This window comes from Macaca thibetana, chromosome 1, assembly GCF_024542745.1.
Source record: "Macaca thibetana thibetana isolate TM-01 chromosome 1, ASM2454274v1, whole genome shotgun sequence".
Lineage (NCBI taxonomy): Eukaryota > Metazoa > Chordata > Mammalia > Primates > Cercopithecidae > Macaca > Macaca thibetana.
Window position 1 is genome coordinate 17,543,505 of NC_065578.1, and position 15,817 is coordinate 17,559,321.

General features: G+C 43.5%; 1 protein-coding gene across 10 annotated transcripts in view; it reads left to right on the forward strand.

The window, feature by feature from the left end:
* The window catches only part of LOC126954288 (neuroblastoma breakpoint family member 3-like), a 159,572-nt gene that overhangs the window by 1,544 nt on the left and 142,211 nt on the right, over positions 1 to 15,817 (forward strand). For 6 of the 10 annotated variants that reach the window (XM_050789874.1, XM_050789977.1, XM_050789994.1 and 3 more), the window contains exons 2-5: positions 3,377 to 3,647; positions 8,225 to 8,347; positions 8,522 to 8,620; positions 8,880 to 8,997. The gene's annotated coding sequence lies outside the window, so the exon portion shown is untranslated. The remainder of the gene's footprint in view (positions 1 to 3,376; positions 3,648 to 8,224; positions 8,348 to 8,521; positions 8,621 to 8,879; positions 8,998 to 15,817) is intronic. The other 4 variants (XM_050789884.1, XM_050789891.1, XM_050789887.1 and 1 more) reach the window with 3 other exon arrangements.

The window sequence follows — 15,817 nt, forward strand, 5'->3', positions numbered from 1 at the left end:
ACCAAAAGGTAATGAATTTTTATCAAGTAAACCACCGCAGATCAAGAAATAGAACATTACTAGACTGGGGTATATTTGTAGGAGTGGCATTGTTGGTTTTAGAGGTATATGAATGATAAACTTTAGTATTACATATTGTTGAACATTTTCCCAAAATGGTTGTACCATTTAACAGGGATATTCTGGTTTCCCCACGTCCTTGCTGATGCCTGTCAGTTAAAAATTATTTTGCCATTCTAGTAGGGGTGCAGTAATGTATCAGTGTGGTTTCATTGAGATTGAGTGTCTTTTATTGCCATTTATATGTCCTGTTTTGTGAAGGGCCTGTTAAATCTTTTTATCCTGTTTTCATTGATAAGCTTGTTTTTCTGTTGATTTATTCTGGATATGCATCCTTTCTAGGATATATATGTATTGCATTTCCCTTTTTTCAATCTGTAGCTTGCCTTTTTACTCTTTTAATGGTGTTTTTTCATGATGGAGATACTCTAACTTTTTGTTTGTTTGTTTGTTTTTGAGACAGGCTCTCACTCTGTTGCCCAGGCTGGAGTACAGTGGCACAATCACAGTTCACTGCAACCTTGACCTCCCAAGGCTTAGGTGATGCTCCTGCCTCAGCCCCCAAGTAGCTGGGACGTACAGGGGAGCACCAGCACACTCAGCTCTTTTCTGTATTTTTAGTAGAGATAGGGTTTTGCCACATTGCCTAGGCTGGTCTGGAATTCCTAGGTTCAAGTGATACACCTGCCTCGGCCTCGCAAAGTGTTGGGATTATAGGCATGAGCCACTGTACCCGGCCTGAGCGTCTTAATTTTAATGAAATTATACTTTATCAATCTTTTTTTTTTTTTTTTTTTTCTTTTCGCTCTGTCACCCAGGCTGGAGTGCGGTGGCCGGATCTCAGCTTAGCTCCGCCTGGTTACTGGCCTCAGCCTTCTGGGTGTCGCCCGGCTGTTTTTTGTATTTTTTAGTAGGAATCACCATGTTAGCCAGGATGCTCTAATCCGCCCGTCTCCTCCCAAAGTGCTGGGATTACAGTGAGCCATGAACTTTATGGTTACTTTTCTGTGTTAATCCTAACCTAAGAGTATGCAATTTTACAGCAATTTTATTTTAGTTTTTGCATTTTTTTTTTTTTTTTTTCCCAGATAGGACCTCACTCTATTGCCCAGGCTAGAGTGCGGTGGCAGGATCTCAGCTCACTGCAACCTCCACCTCCTGGCTCAAGTGATCCTCCCACCTCAGCCACCTGAGTAGCTGTGAGTGTAGGCGTGTGCCACCATGCCTGGCTGATTTTCGTATTTGTAGAGATGGAGATTCAGCATGTTTCCCAGGTTGATCTCGAACTCTTGGGCTCAAGTAATCTGCCCGCCTTCAGCCTCCCAGAGTGCTGGGATTACAGGCGTGAGCCACCCCACTTGGCTATGATTCACTATTTACTACATGGATGTGTCTGCTTGATCCAGCACCATTTATTGAAAAGACCATCCTTTTCCTCCTGCATCATGTGGCACTTGTTTTCATAAATCGAATGACTGTATGGTCATCTGATTTCTGAAATGAGTGTGGGTCTGTTTGTGTTTCTGGACCAACCTGGGTAACATAGTGAGATCCCGTCTCTACAAAAAATAAAAATAATAAATACATGAATAACATTTAAAAAGTAAGTGTGTAGAGCCGATGGAGTCATAGGTGATAATTTAAAAATGATTGTCAGTTTCTTGGCTACATACAGGTGTTGGTCATTCAGATGTGTTGGGCGTTCAGGCAAAATGTGTTAAGTGAATTATGTGGTGTTCAGAATGATTGCTAGATGTTCATTGTGACTTGAATGAGATGTTATTTGAGTCTCACAGAGCTACAGTTTTCACTCTCTTTAAAAATTTTTGCATCTTCCTGTTAAGGCAGTAACTTTCATACTGAATTGTTCTTAGGTGTACTTAGTTCCCAGAACGCTGTATGGATCGCACTGAAATAAGTGTTCAGCCATTGAAAGGGCTCACGTGATGTGATGTAAATAATAGTATTCTACATAATAGTTTAAGGACACATCGACTATATATACATATATATATATATATATATGTTTTTTTTTTCTTGAGACCGTGTCTCGCTCTGTCACCTGGGCTGGAGTGCAGTGGTATGATCCTGGCTGTCTACAGCCTTGACCTCTCAGGCTCAGGCAGTCCTTCCACCTCAGCCTCCTTAGTAGCTGGGTCTACAGGAAGGCACCACTATGCCCGGCTAATTTTCTATTTCTTTGTAGACAGGGTTTTCCTGTAGCGCCCAGACTGGTTTCCTATTCCTGGGGTCAAATGATCCTCCCACCTTGGCATCTCAAAGTGTTGGGATTACAGGCATGAGCCATCACACCTGGCCTTTTTAGTTTTAATAATTTTTATATTTTTCTAATTTAAAAGATTTATTAAAATGTCTTACAGCTGTTATTTATGAATATTCATTGTTGTTATTATGATGATTGTGTTTAATCTTATTTTCAATATTAGCTCCTGGAAATTAGAGATTTTGTCTCTTTTATTCACCACTGTATTCTCAATACTTGACCTTGCCTGGCATGAAAGAGATATTGAATCATTATTTGTTAAATGAATAAATGAATGAACATACTAATACCATATTCAGCAATCTCCAAGTATCACAGTTTTCACCATCTAACAAATAAAATAGCTTGTATAGAGCAGAGTCACAGTCAACCTGCCATAAAAGGAAATGTCAATGAAAAATAAACCTTTGTAAGTGGAGCCGCTAAGATTTTGGGGCTTTTGTTACTGTAGCATAACCTAGCGAAAGCTCAGTGAGGCAGCATATAGAATATATGTGTACAGATCAGTAGATGAGATTCCAAAGATAGTTCAGTAAGCATTAACTAACTACACCCACACTCTTTTAATTCCCTAACAGAAATAATCGAATTCTCGTTCACTAAGATGTGCCTCAAATATTACTTACTTTGTGAAAACTTCCCTGGCTACTCAAGTATTTAGTCAGGACTCTTTATTTTTTTCCCCCCAGGCTGGAGTGCAGTGGTGCCATCATAGCTCACTAACCTCTAAGTGAAGGCTCAAGGAATCTTCCTGCCTCAGCCTCCCGAGTAGCTGAGAATGCAAGTGTGCACCACCATGCTCGTGTAATTTTTCAGTTTTCGTTTTCAGAGATGGGGTCTTACTATGTTGCCGAGTCTGGTCAGGACTGTTGATTACATATGACAGAAACCCAACCAACTCTAGTTCCCCACCACCTTTCAAGCTGCTCTTCTCTGGGTCTTCCCTGTCTCCGTAAATGGCAGCTCCATCCTTCAAGTTGCCGAAGCCCCAAATCTCAATGTTAACCTTGATTTCTCTCTTTTATCTCACAGGCAATCTGAAGGCAAATCCTGTTTAGACCCAGGCGAAGGTTCCTGGTGATTCAGGCTCTCACCAGCCGATTGTCCCTTCCTGTCCTCCTGAGGGTGTCTGGAGCTTCAATGCTGTGTGCTCTCGGCCTCCACGCTGGGGTGCCACCGACTCCCACTGTCCAGGGCTTCTGGTGGACTCTGCGAGGCACTGATGCAGAAACTTCCCCATTCGGTGCACCAAGAGCAGCCTCACACGGTGTGGGCCGACATGAAGAGCTGCCAGATCTAACAGGTGAAAATCTCGAGACATTGCCGGCTCAATGGGGTCAGAGAGTCCTCTTTCTATTGTGACTCAGATGTGAAGGGAAGATGCCAAGGTCCCTAAAGATCGCAGGGCCTTGCCTGGCATGAAACAGATATTACGTAAATATTTATTAAATGAATGAACGAATATTCCCAGCGTGTGCTGCCCACGACCTGCAGTGCCGTGGTCAGGTGGAAGTGATTTTACTTCAGGAGAGGACAGTGTTCTCTCCAGGACTTTTCCTCAGTAGCTACATCTGCATCCCCCTCCTCACTCTTCCCCTCTCACCCCCCATTGTCTGCCCCCTTTTCTCTCTGTTTCCAGCCTGCTGTCCCCTTTCACCTGCTTTCTCCTCTTCAGCTTTCTTGGTTCATCCCCTCCCTGTCCCCCTGCATCCCCCAGGCTCAGGCCCCTACTCTCTCCTGGATGGGGAGATGTGCCTGGTTTTAGGCGGTGCCCTCTAGATGTGTCCAGGATGGGGAAACATGGCTCAGTTGACAGTATAATGGGTTAAAAGAGTGGCCACTTTTGAAGGCCTGTCCCATCTCCCATTCCAGAATCCTGTAGGACTTAGAATTTATGGGCCACAGTGGAATTCTTGGTTCCCCAGGACCTTGTGGTGGATGCCTTCTTTCCCTGAGCTTTCATGGGGTGACTATTAGGTAGCAGGCCCTGCTCTGGGCTAGAGGTCCCATAATGAATAAATCTCAGGTCACTACCCCACAGAACCCACCACTGCAGGCATTGAGAAGGGGAGAAAGAAAGGGGCATGGCCTGTTTGTGTCCTTCTCACGTGGTCGCCCACCAGATCCTGGGGGAGTGGGAGCCAGTGCAAGGAGAGAAGTCCAGTGAGAAAGGCAAATGGATGACATCAGACCCAGGGGCTGAGGCCCCCAAATGCAGCCAGGTAGATTCTGGAGTCTCTGGCAACAGTGGGCGAGAGACAGAATGTGTTTCAGAGGAGGAGGAAGGGGTTGTACCCCATGGAAACAGTATATGGTTTTACAGTAGTGCGTCTTTCTCTAATCACTAGTTAGCGTATTCCTGTTAATGGAAAATATTGGTGGTGTAAGTTCCCCAATGTTCTCATCTTCATGTAAATTTGTTCCTTTCCTCTCTCCCTTTCTTCCTCCCTCCCTCCCTCCCTCCCTCCCTCCCTCCCCCTTCCTTCCTTCCTTCCTAACTTCCTTCCCTACTTCCTTCCAACTTTCTCTCTCTTTATTCTTTCCCTCCCGCGCTCCCTCCCTTCGTCCCTTCCTTCCTCCTTCCCTCCCTCACTTCTTTCCTTTCTTCATTTCTTTTCTTTTTCTTTCTCTCTCATGTTCTCCTTTTTTCTTTCCTTTCCGTTCTCTCTACTGTTTTGAGTCGATCACACTGTATTGAAACACACATTATTTACCAGAATCTCTGGAGCTGCTTCTGTGTTGCAGGCAGGGAGCTCATCCAGTAGCCCTTAGCTCCTCCCAGCGCCTCCTAGGATTTGTGGGTTCCACTGGGGCAGCTGCTGAGTCTCAGTGGTTTCTAGTCTTCACCAACGTCTGCCCACCTAGATGGTTTGTACCTGTCCTTACCGCAAACCTGCACTATCTAGATTGCTGAGGCTGCTTCTCCCTAACTGACCTGCTGTTTTCCGGGGCACCCCAGGATTCGAGGTAAATGGCACAGGCCTGGAAATCTGCAACTGCTCTGACTCCAGGTTGGTGCACTTCAATGCCAAGTACTAACCACACAATAACAGGATGCCACCAAAACCTTGATATGGGGCTGCTGCAACCTAATTAAAAGAAATTAATAGACATTATTATTATTATTATTATTATTATTATTATTATTTTTGAGACGGAATCTTGCTCTGTCGCCCAGGCTGAAGTGCGGTAGCCGGATCTCGGCTCACTGCAAGCTCTGCCTCACGGGTTTTCGCCATTCTCCTGCCTCAGCGTCCCAAGTAGCTGGGACTATAGGCGTCCGCCACCTCACCTGGCTCGTTTTTTTGTATTTTTTGGTAGAGATGGAGTTTCACCGTGTTAGCCAGGATGGTCTCGATCTCCTGACCTCGTGATCCGCCCACCTCGGCCTCCCAAAGTGCTGGAATTACAGGCTTGAGCCACCGCACCTGGCCAATAGATATTAGTTTTTAGAATAGTTATAGGTTCACAGAAAAATTGAGTGGATAGTACAGAGAGTTCTCCTAGGCTCCCCTGTCCTCCAGCACACAATTTCCCCTATAAGTATGTTGTATTAGTGTGGTTCATTCGTTACAATTGATGAACCACTATTGATACATCGTTATCAACTAAAGTCTATAGTTTACATTAGAGTTCATTCTTTGAGTTTCACAGATTATGGATTTTGGCAATTACATATTGTCCTAAATCCCCAATACAGCGTCATGCAAAATAGTTTCACTGCTGAAAATTCCCTGTGCTTCACCATTTCGTGCGTCCTCCTCTGTTCCAGTCCTGACAACCACTCATCATTTTACTACTTCTCTCTTTTTGACTTTCCAAGAATGTCCTAGAGTTGGAATCGTACAGTATGTAGGTTTCCAGACTAACTTCTTTCTAGCATTATGTATTTTAAGTTCCTGCATGTCTTTTTATGACTTGATAGCTTGCTTTTTAGAATCACTGAATCAGATTTCGTTGTGGGGCTACAACACAGTTTGCTTATCCATTCACTTGGTGAAAGACATCTTGGGTACTTCCAAGTTTTGGCAATTATGAATAAAATTGCTGTAACTACTTATGTGCAGGATTCTGAGTGAACTTAAGTTTTCCAGAGTGACTGTACCCTTTTGATTTCTACTGGCTATGGAGAGTTCTGGTTGCTCCTCATCTTTGAGAGCATTTGGTGTGTTCACCTTTTTGCATTTTAGCCATTCTAATAGGTTTCCACTGATATCTCATTGTTGTTTTAGTGTGCAATTCCCTAATGCCAAATGATTTTGAGCATCTTTTTCATATACTTATTTGCCATCTGTATATCTTATTAGTGAGGTGTTCAGATCTTTCACCTATTTTTTTTCTTTTTCTTTCTTTTTTCTTTCTTTTTTTTTTTTTTTTTTTTTGCTTTGTGTTGTTTAGTTCTCAGAATTCTTCATATATTTTGGACAGCAGTTTTTCCATCAGATTATTTTGTAAATATTTTCTGCCAGTCTGTGACTTGCTTTTTCCATTCTCTTAACAGTGTCTTTCACAGAGCAGAAGTTTTTAATTTGAACGAGGCTCCACTTAATTTTTTTTCATTAGTAGATTGTGCTTTTGGTTTTGTATCTAAGAAGCCATCATCGAACCCAAGATCCCCGAGACTTTCTCCGATGTTATCTCCTAGGATTCTTATGGTTTTGCACCTTACATTTACATGTGAGATTTATTTTATAAAGGGTATAACATGCATACCGGGATTTATTTATATATTTTTTGCATGTGGTTATCCAGCTGTTGTAGCACCACTAGTTGGAAAGGGTAACTTCCCTGCTTTAAGTTGTCTCTAAACCTTCATGGAAGATCAATGGACTGTAGGTAGGCCTGTTTCTGGGCTCTGTATTCTTTTCCATGGATCTATTTGTGTGTGTGTTTTCTCTTTTCACCAACTTCACACTATTTGGGTTACTGTAGCTTAATGTAAGTCCTGAAGTTGGTAGTGCCAAACCTCAGGGGGGTTTTCAGAACTTCATCTTGAGAACCTGGTTGAGATCATTGTGGTAAAACTTGGAAATATGTGAGATTCCCCCTTAGTCTGGTTCTCAAGGAGTTTTTAATGCACTAACCAGGCCACCCTCAGCTTCTAGTGATCTGTCAATACCATTTAAGTTCTTCTCCCACTTGCTGTCCCCAGTAGCTTCTCTTCCTGTGAGCTCTGACTCCCTGTGTGTTTGCCTGTCTTTCTCATTTTTAGGGTGGCAGTTTTCCCTGTGACTTCAATTCTTTGGTCCACCCTAGAAGGGTTGACTTTCAGTTCCTTCAGCCTTTTGCTAGCTGTGAGGACGAGTGATGACTCCCTAGCTCTTTCCATGTTGGACTAGAAACCCAAAAGTTCGTTTAAAGAATGACTTGTTATAAAAGTCACCTGTTGTCAACGTACGACTCAGTGATTTCAGCTGATTTATGGAATTGTGCAGCCATCAGCAGAGTTTCTACTTCAGCACATTTTGTCGCTTCCCCAAATTCCCTTGAACCTCTTTGTAGTCATTTCCTAATCCCTGGTCCCCATGACTGGGTCTGAATAGAATGAATATTTGGAAAGCAGACTTCATTGTATTTACATTTTCATGTGTTTGGGACTTTATATAGTGGACTATTGTGTTCATTTTGTGACAAGTAGAGAAGAGATTGCATTCTAGGGATGGTTTTTTGGGGAACATAATAGTAGTCCTGTTTATGGCTCTCCTTGAATTGGTTAATCTGTATTGGTGACTGGTATTTGCTAACAGACCTTGTCTGGTGAGCAAAAGAAAAGCAGTTTTAAAAAATCTGCTATTAAAATCGAGATGATACATTTTCACATAATAATATGTGGAGTTAAGTAATGAACCATCTTTATTAATTAATTTATTTATTTTTGAGATGGAGTTTTTGCTCTATTCCTCGGGCTGGAATGCAATGGTGTGATCTCAGCTCACTGCAACCTCCACCTCCTGGGTTCAAGTGATTCTCCTGCCTCAGTCTCCGGAGTAGCTGGGATAACAGGTACTCGCCATGTCTGGCTAATTTTTGTGTGTTTAGTAGAGGCAAGCTTTCTCCATGTTGGCCAGGTTGGTCTCTAACTCTTGACTTGAAGTGATCCACCTGCCTTGGCCTCCCAAAGAGCTACGATTACAGACATGGGCCACGGCCTGACCTGAGCCATTTTTATTCTTTCAGAAATGTGATTGATAACAGTAAAGCCGCACTCCTCATGTGCCTGAAATATCCCTCATTGTATTCTTCAGGTGGCAAGGGCTCTGGAACAGCCACATAAAGGTGAGGGCAATATTTTTTTTCATTGATTGATTGGTTGGTTGATTTTTTTTCTGTTAGAGGGGTTAGCATCCATGTATCTGAAGTTGAAATTCAAGAGGAGAGACAGACACCTGTACTAGTTTTCTCTTGCTACCAATTATCACATTACCACAAAACAGTGGTTTGAAACCACAGATGTCTGGAATGAAGTGGCCGGGTTCTCTGATCAGAGTCATGTGAGGCTAAAATCCAGGAATGGGCTGGCTGTGTTTTCTTCTAGAGCTCAAGCTGTTTTTCAAAGTTCAATACAGATATTGAAAGAGAAGACTTCATCTTTTCCAACCAGCCCCAGAAAGTTGTCATGTATGGAGTGATGTGATTAGATCCAGTTCATGCAGGTAACCTCACCAGCTTAAAGTCATATAACTGGCATATAACAACATAATCACAGGAATGGTGTCTCATCATCTTAACGGGCTTTAGAGACAAGGGTGTGGCATGTTTGGGGACCATTTCAGAAATTCCATCTACCGCAGATTCACATTCCCCCAACTGCGTAATGCATTCACCCTCTCCCTTAAGGTTTCCGAATTTCATGTCATTAAAGCATTAGTTCAACATGAAAAATGTCATGTAGACAACATCAGATGAAAAGTTTAAAATCCCATTTAAAACATCCACACCAGGTGTGGATGAGGCTTCTAGGGTGTCCATGAAGTACAGATCCTTGACATAATTCCCTTTCCTCCGTCGACCTGTGAAACTGAACGAACAGCTTATCTGCCCCTAATGTGAAATGACGGGACAGACATGGAATAACAACTACAGTGATTCTAGTTCAAAATGAGGGAACAAGGAAGGGATAAAGAAGTCACTGACCCACAATAGTTTGGAAATGGAGCTGGGCAAAATCCAGCAGGAGTTTCTTAATTAGGATCCACAGCCTGGGACCGACCCGCTGTCCTGTCTTTGCCTCTGGGCTCTCTGCTCTGCATTTCTTGAGACCATGATTGTTCATCTCTTTTCTCACACTCTTTTGTGTATGGCTCCTATTGCACTGAAAATGTTTTTGAGATTCATCCGTGTTGTTTTGTGTGTCAACAGTTTGTTCCTTTAGGCTTTCCATGGAATGAATGTATCACAGTTTATTAATCCATTGTTGTATTGACAGATGCTTGAATGTTTCCAGTTTTTACTATTATGAATAAAAGTGCTATGAACGTTCTTGTATAAATCATTTTCTGGACATATGTTTTAATTTCTCTTGGATAAATGCTTAGGAATTACTGAGTCATAGAGTAGGTAGTTGTTTAGTTCTGTAAGAAGATGCCAGACATTTTTCCCCAAAGTGTTTATACTATTGTACATTCCAAGCCTTACTGTATGAAGGTGAGAAAGCTTTTGCTACTTGCAAAGAGGCCTGTCTATACACATGTAATTTTTTCTAACTGGAGACAGGCTGATGACTTCAGGAACATGAGCATGGGATACAGGACACCTGTCATGACCACCAGCATGAAGTTGGGATTCAGGAAGGAGGTGAATCGTATAAGGAATCCTGGGACCAGCATGAGCTTCTGTCAGGGCACAAAGGGCACTGAAGTGAACAGGGCATAGGGGGCCCTGGTGTTATAGTAAGAAAGCGTCTCATTGGTAAAAACCTTTACCCTTGGGGAGGTAAATAAATTCCTTGTTCCTTCTTGGTTACCCTTGAAGATAAGGATGGCCAAACAAAATAATATCATGTCTGCAGAAAGTCAGATCTTGGTAAGATTTACTGGTAGGGAATCCAATGTTAATGCCAAGAAGCAGCGGCCAGTTGGGATCCAGTGTGAGCCTGTGGATCAAGGTGCGTACTCAAACACAGAGAGCTTTTTGAAAGATGTTACCAGTGGTTTTTCCAGGGCAGAGATGGGTCCTCTATCTTTCTCTCTAACCTAGCCCATATGCTTAGCTGAGAAGGTTTCTTCATGTCACTTTAAATGATGATGTCCCTGTTCAGCAATTTTTCTGAAACGGAGTCTCGCTCTTAGCCCAGGCTGGAGTGCAGTGGCCGGATCTTCACTGCAAGCTCCGCCTCCCGGGTTCACGCCATTCTCCGGCCTCAGCCTCCCGAGTAGCTGGGACTACAGGCGCTGCCACCTCGCCCGGCTATTTTTTGTATTTCTTAGTGGAGACGGGGTTTCACCGTGTTAGCCAGGATGGTCTCGATCTCCTGACCTCGTGATCCGCCCATCTCGGCCTCCCAAAGTGCTGGGATTACAGGCTTGAGCCACCGCGCCCGGCCCCTGTTCAGCAATTTTCTAAACATTCTTTAGACAGGAATTTTATGGGCATTCTCCATTGCATTAAGCTTAAATTTAAAGCATCTTGTGGTTTTATTGCAAAGTGTTGCCTTGTTTCCTTTTTAAGATGATGCAATTTATAACATGGAAGTTTTCTGTCTGTCCCCTCCCTTTATGTTCCTGTAAAATGAACAAACATGTGGCCATGAAACAGATGGTCATAGAATTGGTTCAGTGGTTGTGAGTGTAGCAACCCAAGAGTGTCTTATCTGAAATCCCACCAGGAATGTCTGGACACAGTAGACAAAGTTTGTTCAACTGGATGCCTTAGGATGCATGCTTCCAAAAACAAAGTAGCCAAAAAGAAACCAGAATAACAGAATATCACAGCCAGAGGAACATTTGGTGGTAGTTCAGTACATCCTCCTTTTGAAGCTACAGGGGACACAGTGGAACAGAAGCAGGGATGGGCCTGCCTGCTGTGCCCAAAATTCATTGGAGATTGTTGCGGTGAAGAATTTCATTGATGATGAAGGAGAAATTAAACCCCCGTCAGCTTCAATTCAGGCAGGTTTATTGAAAAGGTGAAGAAGCGTCTTGCAAAGCACAGCATGGCTGAGGCTTGTGGGCTGTGTCTGGGAAAATGAGCAGCCGACAGTGGCTGATGCTGCCCCTGACTCTGGGGCCGTGTGGTCTCTCGTTCCCTGAGAGCATCTCTTCTATTCTCTTGTGTCTTCCCTCAGCCTGGCAGTCTCTATGTACTCTCCAACACATAATTGAGCACGGCTGTGCCAGCCCCAGTGCCACCTGGCACTTTAGGTCAAATTAGAAAGGCATGACATAAACTGGCCCTTTATAAAACAGCTGTTGGAACAGCAGTTGAGAATACAGTATCTTGAGTCCTGGTTTAGTACTTTATGCTGAACTTTCTTTTCTGAATATGAGCACAGACTTTGGAATGTTAGTGTCACCTAGCATTATTAGCTAGTATTCTCCTTTTGTTTCCCCATAACATCCCCTTCTGCTTCCCACAGATCCACTCTCCACTCATTTCCATCCTGTCTTATGTCACTTGGTGCTTGTCCCTTCTAGAATGCATCCTTGGCTCCCCTGCGTACACACTTCTAGTTAGGTTTAGCAATGGGGGGCACCTGATGGAGCCTGGAAGTGAGAGGAAGGTGAGGTCTGTATTTCTTCCCTCTCCCTCCCTGCTCTGGCACTGAGTATCTGGCAATAGCTGCATCTGTCTGTTACTTCAGTGTTCACTCTTCCATAGCCCCAATTCTCAGTGGGTCCCATAGCATTGTTTACCTTTGTTCCTTTAGCTCCCATCAAGGAAGATCCAGAGACATTCTCCTCACCAAGGCATTAAGAAATGCACGGGTGAGGGGAACAGTGGCGTGACTGTCAAGTTCCTGTGGTACCTACTGTCTGCAAACTGGAGGTCATGGCGGGAGATGCTGCATGGATTTGCCCTGGCTGCTGTCAGTGAGAAGAACAGGGTTCTGGAAGAGTAGAGGACAGGCCGTGGGACTTGGCCATCTAGAGACAAGGCGGGAGGGATTTCCTTGAGAGATAGGGATATGTGGTGGTTACTGATCATTGTGAGGTGTCTGGGAATGTAATGGATGGGAAATCTAGTAAGAAATGAACTTTTGTAATAATTAGAAAAGCTCTAGTTCTGAGGACAGAGACCTGATGCAGTCACCATAGTGGGAATTTATGACCTGGCATCCAGTTGAGATCCCTGGAGCTTCTTGACTGAGGGGAGATGGATCCCTTGAGGAAGAGTGAAGCCTTCGATGTTGCCGCAAGTGTGTGCTGTCAGTCTTCCTTCAGGCCTCCCCCTGAAGGACCTGAAGTCCTTTATGTGGGTGACTGAGGAAAGGGAGATACTCAGAGCTTCTGTGTCTTGTTAGATTCTGGCTCTGAAGAATGCTAACCTAAGGGCACCTGTGGTGGCCATGAAAATGCACTACTTGGCCGGGCGCGGTGGCTCAAGCCTGTAATCCCAGCACTTTGGGAGGCCGAGACGGGCGGATCACGAGGCCAGGAGATTGAGAGACGATCCCGGCTAACACGGTGAAACCCCGTCTCTACTAAAAAATACAAAAAAACTAGCCGGGCGAGGTGGCGGGCGCCTGTAGTCCCAGCTACTTGGGAGGCTGAGGCAGGAGAACGGCGTAAACCCGGGAGGCGGAGCTTGCAGTGAGCTGAGATCCGGCCACTGCACTCCAGCCTGGGTGACAGAGCAAGACTCCGTCAAAAAAAAAAAAAAAAAAAAAGAAAATGCGCTACTTGCATCTCCAGCAGCAGGAGGCCTAACGTATCAACAGCGCCGGCTGCTACACTCCGAATTGAGGACTTGATGACATTTCCCCCGAGTCTGTACTAGCCCATGATGAGGAAAGCCTCATATCAAGTCCTCCCAACGGAATACCCCTGATGACTGATGAGGATGTCGAAGCTGTTTTCCTGTGGCAACTGTGACTTTCTTTCTTCAAAGTCTGTTTTGTTCATGTACATTAAGTGATTTATATAAAATAGGAGAATAAATGCCTAGACTCCCATGAGTTCAGCTTTTATTGATAAACTCTAGTTCTGAGGACAGAAGCTTGATGGAGTCAGTATAGTGGGAATTTATAACTTGGCATCCAGTTCAGAGGCTTGGATCTTCTTGACTAAGAGGAGATTGGGTCCCTCTGGGGAACAAAGAAGCCTTCAATGTTGTTTCAAGTGTATCCTGTAAATCTTCCTCTAGGCCTTCCCAGAGGGACCTGCTATATGACTTATGATCCAGTGACCCCAAATTCAGAGTGTTCTTGTCTACTCTGAAGAATGCAATATCTTACTACTCTGGATTCAACCTAGTACCAATATTTGTGTGTAGCTATGCAGCTTAATAGACCAAAGCTAATTAGATGAGGAATGGTAGACCCAATTCAACCGTACAGGCATCAACCATATCAGCATACAGGCATCCCTCTCCCACCGTTTCATTTTTGTCCCCACTCCAACGTCTTCTCCATTTTGTTTGTATTAATTTTCTATTGCTGAATGCTAAATTACTGCTAGCTTTTAGAGGCTTAAAATAAGACTGATTTATTTTCTGGCAGTATCCACAGATGAGAAGTTGAGGCCTGGATTAGCTGGGTCTTCTTCTCAGGGCCTCCCAGGCTGAAATTAGGCTGGGTTTCTTTCTGGAGTTTCTGGGGGAAGAACTTGCTCTCTAGTTTCCTCAGGTTGTCAGCTGAGTTCAGTTCCTTGTGACTGTAGAACTGAGATCTCTGTTTTCTTGCTGACTGTCAGCCAGGGGCCTCTCGCTGCTCCTGGAGGCCTCCCATGTTCCCAATACATGCTTCCTCCAGCCAGAAGAAGAGACTCATCCTGAATGGAAACCCTCCTGCACTTCACATCTCTCCAGGAAGACCTCAGTCCCTCCAAGGGACTCACCTTCATTAGGTCAAGCTCATAAGATCATCTCTCTATATTAAATTTGACTGATCTGAGATCTCGATTACATCTGCTAACGTGTTTTTGCCATAAATTGTAACACAATCACAGGAGTGATATCACTGGCTTTTCTCTACGCTCAGGAAGAAGTGATTATATGAGAACAAAGATCACTGGGGGTCATCTTAGGATTCGACCATAATATTATAAAGACACAGTAATTAAAAGAGTATAACAGATTTCTGCTTGTTTCTGTTAGAATAAATCAAATCAGACTAATCCTGCCTCCATAAACAACCATAAAATTGTTTTCAGACAGTGGACAACAGGCAGTACAATAGGAAACTTAAGGGGGGAGCCCCGTGATTTCCTAGTTCTTTAGGGAGAATTTTTCAGCAGCTGCATCGTGGGCTGGAGTCCACTCAGAGCAGGACAGCCCCACTGAGGTGAGAAGGCAGAGATCAGAGTTGAAGTCCACTGAAGCAACTGCAGTCTGTGGGGCAGGGCAGCAATGAGGAGACAGCTGTTCAGAGGGGCAGCTGTCGAAGTCCATGAGGGGTTCCATGTGCATACTTATCAAGGACGGGACTGTACCTGCACAAGGAAAAGACAAACAGATTTAACAGAGGGTTGGCTGCTGTCAAATTGAGTTTGGACCAGAGGTACTTGAGGTGGAGGAGGGTTGGGGAATGGATGATGGAGTTTCTGCCATCCAGGGTGGGAAGAACTCACACACACCTCATTAGCACCCGGGTATCCAACTGAGACACTAGAATGACTGTGCTTTAGGAATAAGTGTCACACTTTACAGTAAAGCCTATTCTAGACCAACCCTAGTAAAGCCTAAAACCAAACCCTGACAAAATCCACAAAGTGGTGGATTGGTGATTGCCAAATTAGAGGGTCTTGGGAAATGCTGTGGGTTTTCCATGCATTCATTTTAATAAAACATAAACCAAGTCCACATAAGTCCAAAGTGATCAGACAGTAATTTTCCTGCCCACTAGAACAAAATTAATTCACACAATCAATGACACAAGCTAGTCAAGTCGACATTTAAGCAAAATACATCTAAGAACAGCTAACAAATAACTCTTCTCAAACTCACATAGGACATTCACCAAGATAAATCACATATGCTGAGGAATCCTTAGTATTTTCTGTCGTGTCTCTTTCACTTGTGTATACTGTGCTCAAGCTCTTAAAATTATACACTTTAATTATACACTTTAATATATACTTTATTATACTTTAATAAATCTCAATTGCATGTAATTTATATTTCGATATATTTGTTAAATTTTATAATTAAAAAAAGTGTCCTGGCTTGATTCAAGAAATCTTTTTTATATTTAAAAAATATAATTTTTTTATATATATATATATATATATTTTTTTTTTTTTTTTTTTTTGAGACGGAGTCTTGCTCTGCTGCCCAGGCTGGAGTGTGGTGGCCCGATCTCAGCTCACTGCAAGCTCC